This window comes from Pygoscelis adeliae, unplaced genomic scaffold, assembly GCF_000699105.1.
Source record: "Pygoscelis adeliae isolate BGI_AS28 unplaced genomic scaffold, ASM69910v1 Scaffold218, whole genome shotgun sequence".
NCBI classification, from domain to species: Eukaryota; Metazoa; Chordata; class Aves; order Sphenisciformes; family Spheniscidae; genus Pygoscelis; species Pygoscelis adeliae.
Window position 1 is genome coordinate 4,008,161 of NW_008825433.1, and position 4,409 is coordinate 4,012,569.

The following is a 4,409-nucleotide window of genomic DNA, read 5'->3' on the forward strand; positions in this document are numbered from 1 at the left end:
CTACCTTTGAAAGTGCGCTCCCCCCCCCCCCCCCCCCCATTTTGCTCCCCTTTCAAACAAATCAACCTGACTCCCACGTGGTACCGCAGCTCCCTTCGCTGCCCTGTGTCTGCACAGCAGGGTCAGACCCGGGGGCAGGGAGGGGGCTGTGCTGGGGGTCTCCTGGGTGCTAGGGAGAGGGGAGAAAGGGTCCTGGACTGCAGACCCTCAGCACCTTGTGGGGTCGGTGCTGCCTGTTGCCACAGGGCCTCATGGGCTGCCTTCCCTGAGCTGCCACAGGGTCTTCCCCCAGCTGAGGTGGTCAGAGAGGGAGGGAGCCCTGGGAGACAGCCCCTGGGAGCCTTCTCCAAGCAAGACCACCGTATTCAGGAGCACAAAAGCCTCGTGGGGCTGTGCTGGCTTTCTTCACCTGCCCTGGCTGGGTGTAGGCTCCCCGGGCATCACCCAGCCTGAGAGAGGGGGGCTGTTCCTCCCCTACCACTGCCCTTGCCCCCTCCCTGGTGATAGCCATGTCCCAGAGGCAGGGAGGGGACAGGATGGATGGGAGAGGTGGACTGGAGCCCCTGGCACCTGCGGGGAGGTCTGACCCTGTTTAAAGGCTCTTTGTAAGGAGGTTTCTAGTCAGGATCAGTTGCCCTCAGTTGCTTCCCCCCTCCCCTTGTGTAAAATGTAAAGGAAAATAATAAATCTCCCTGCTATTGAGCTATATTTATTTCCCTCAACCCCCCTGCCACCATCCTGTTTGGTGCTCATTGCAGATACTACCACCCTCCCTTTGCCTGTCATCTGTGGGTGCTGCACCAGCTCGCTGGGGCCATGCCCTCCAGGGTCTGACCGGGCAGGTGAAAGGGGACAGTCATTTACCTTTTCAGTCGCCTGTGCTGGCCCTGGAGCTCCAAGCACTTTAATAGACCTGAACAAGTGAAGCGTCAGCTCTGCTCTGGGGGAAGGGCGGTCATATCCCATGGCTTTTCTCCCCCTCACCCCCCATTAGAGGAGGGGAGATGGACACACAAGAGCAGATGGAGGGGCTGCTCTGGGGAAGACGTAGCTGACTTTCCTGTACACCTCTCTATAGGAATCCCAGGCCCAGAGGAAACGGGGGGATAGAGGGGAAGAGATGTGGGTCTTCAATGCATGGGGAGGGCAGGCTACCCCAGCTCCCAGGGCTCGGCCGGGGCTGGAGCAGGCGTGGGTGCGGAGCGGCACGGTGAGTGTCACCCCATCCCCTCCAGGGATGGGCTAGAAATGAAATGAGCATGCAATCTGAGAGCTCCCAGTCCGCTCCCAGGCTGGGGCAGGGAGGACGTTGATCCTGCTTCCCTATTCTTGCACCCACCTACCGCCCTTGCCCCAGGTCCAGCAGGCGGGCTGGGACGCTCCAGTCTCTGTAGGTACGGCCGTGGCCCAGGGCTGCCTCTGCAGCTGTCGAGGCTCTGCCCGCGGAGAGCTGTGTGTTCTGAGTGGCACTGTCTGTGTAGAGATGTGTATAATACCCTGTATATATTTGTGTAAAAAAGAAAAAAGGAAAAAAAGGAGCTATTGTTTTTGCAGTCTTTTCTTTGTGTGAGCGGGTTGGGGGCTGGGACCTGGGAGGAGAGGACCCCAGCTGCAGCAGGGATGCAGGAGCATGCGTGGTGTAAAAGGAGGTGTGGGGGGGTTGTGTGCTCCCCCTGTGTGAGCACAAGCCCTGCCCTGCCCCTGGGAACCCAGCTGTGGCTCACGGGCTCTCCCAGCCCAAGTGGGCTCTTCCTCCGGCTTGCAGAGGCATCAAAGGCTTTGCTGCTGAAAGCAGGTGGCTGGGGAGCTGCGTGCACTGAGGCTGGGATGGGGGAAGATGCTTTGGCGATGGTGTGGGACGGGAGGGGAGTTTTGCTGGGAGCCTCGGTGGCAGGTGTCAGCCCAACCCTACGGTCCCAATAGCAATTTACATGGCCGTTCCTGCCATCTCCATCCAGGAACCTTTCTCCTAGCCTGGTCTGGGTGGGCAGCTAAAGCCTTTGGAAAAGGGTGAGGGGTGCTAGGCCCCTGGAGCACAGCTTGGCTGGGCGTGCTTTCCTGCCGTATGGTGCTGTTTGTAGCTGAGCCATCCCCTAAGCACGGGGGCAGGCAGCAAGCAGCCAGCCCCCAGGACTGCTCCCTGCTGCTCTTCGGTGCATGCTGGAGCTGGGGTGGTCCCCAGGCAGCTGCTGCATGCTCATTGATTTGTGTACAGTGGCTGTTGTTCAGAGGATGGCGCAACGGAGAGGCGAGGTGTGGGGCAGGCCTCTGAAAGATGGACGAGTGACCCCAGGCTCCCAGCTCTGTTCCCACTTCACTGTGTTCAGGCTCTGTGGCTTCATGTGCCAGCTGCGCAGTGTGAGCAGACAAAAAGCTCTCCTTCCCCTGGCAGCCCGCAGCCAAAGGACCGGGAGGAGGCAACGCCTGCGCATAGACAAAAGAGAACCAAAGACCAGAAGAGGAACGGTGCCTGCTGCCAAGTCCCTGCAGGCATTGCTGCAAAGGGAAGCTTGAGGGAACAAGGAAATTGTGCAGGTATTTGTGCAGGTGTTTGACGGAAACTGCTCCCAAGCTCAACAGCCTGCGTGACAGGATTACACAGGAGCTGTCCCCTACCGCAGGAGAGTCGGCTGTGAAAGCGGCTTTAAAGGCCGCCAAGGGGTAATGAGGCAAGAGATGAACAGGAGAACAGCATCAAAACAAGGATGGGCACTGTCCTGGGTGGATCTGAGTGGGCAGGGCGGGTCAGTGGTGGTCAAGGCCAGAGAAGAAGCTGGCAGAGCCGTTCAGGCACAAGCCCAAAGCAGGAACAAGCCCTGACATTGCAGGTCTGCTTGCTCCTTGTCTGAAAGCATGCTGCTGCCTGCAGCTCGGTGCAGAGCTGGCTGGTGATGCCAGCAGGGACCCCCGCTACCCTTCCCACCTGCGGGCAGTGATGCAGAGGCCTTCTGGCTGAGGATAAGATGGATCAGCTGCTGCAACAACCCAGAGCAGGGCACCCTAAAGCCTCCTCTGCGTCAGAGCGGGCAGAACAAGCTGCCTGCGGCGGGCTCTCCTAGGTGGGGGATGGGGACAGGGCAGCTCCGGTGCGTCCTGGCCAGGGCTAGAGCGTTCCCTTACGGGTGCGGCAGCAGGACCATGCTACAGCTGGTTTTGAATGTCCCGGTTGCCCTTCCCTCAGGCAAAGGACACAGTTCCTGACCCCATGTGCAACCTGCTCCCTGCTTAGCAAGGATTTGCCCCCCCTGGAGCAAGGCGGGGTGGGTTAGAAAGCAGGTACTCTGTGAAGCCTGGGGGAGCGGCTGGATGCCAGCTCCTGCCGTGAGGCGGTACGGGCACAGCCTCCCCAGCTGCGACCAGGCACGTGGTGAGGAGAAGGAGCCCCGGTTGGTGACACCCTTTGGGATCACCATGTTCAGCCCTGGCACCAGAAGGATGGCAGTGCAGACCTTCTTCCTCGGGGCTGGGACAGGTGGGGCTGGGCCGAGCTGGTCATGCCAGGCCAAGCCATGCTGTGCTGAGCCGTGTTGGCCATACTGGACTAAGCCACACTGGGCAAAGCTGTGCCAGTCCATGCTGGGCCATGCCATGCCTGACAAAGCCATGTTGCACCACACTAGGCTGCGTGGTGCCGTGCCGAGCCCCGCTGTGGCCATGCCTGTTGGCAATGGCACCACCCAGCATAGCCGTACCCGGAGGCATGGGGGGCACGTGCGGGCAGCCCTGCTGCGGGAAGCCCCAGGGCAGTGCGACCTGCTTGGGATGGGCCCTGCCCGGCACCCAGCAGCAAGGGGCAGCTGGTGGGGTGGGTGCCGGCCATGACAGCCAGGGCTTGCAGGAGTGAGGTGGTGCGGGCACAGCCTCCCCAGGCATGCGGGAAGAAGGGACCCCACGGTGGACGACACCTGTCGGGACCACCGTGCTCAGCCCTGGCACCAGGTCAACAAGCCCTGGGGCGAGGCGCAGTGCAGAGCTTCGCCCAGCCAAGCTGGGGTGCCAGCAGTGTGGGGCAGTGCCATGTCACCCCCAAACCCTTTCCCAGGGGAAAGGTTTCCACGTGCACCGAGCCCCTTGCTTGGAGCAAAAGTGGAAGGAGCACACCCAGCCCAGCGGTACCCCTCCATCCTAGGGAGCTGGGAGAGGGTGACAGCAGACAGGACCGCACCAGCAGCCCCGGTAAATCCCTTCCCGGTAGCCGTGAGCGGTCGCTGCGCCTTTAATTCACCCTCCCACCTCCCTCCCGGCTTTGCTGGCACATCCTGCCCGCCGAAACCCCACCTTCCGCGGGGCCGTACCGAGCTGAGCCGGGCTGGGCTGGGCTGAAGCGGGCAGGGCGGTGGCGGCGGCAGCTTCCGTAAGTCCATCTCCCCCCTCAATCCCCATCTTCACCCTTATCCGACCCCCAGCAC

At 61.5% G+C, this 4,409-nt stretch overlaps 1 protein-coding gene across 1 annotated transcript in view; it reads left to right on the forward strand.

Moving 5' to 3' along the window:
* Positions 1 to 4,306: 4,306 nt before the first annotated feature.
* The window catches only part of CAPN11 (calpain 11), a 13,553-nt gene continuing 13,450 nt past the window's right edge, over positions 4,307 to 4,409 (forward strand). The window contains 1 exon segment of the mRNA XM_009331063.1: positions 4,307 to 4,354. The gene's annotated coding sequence lies outside the window, so the exon portion shown is untranslated.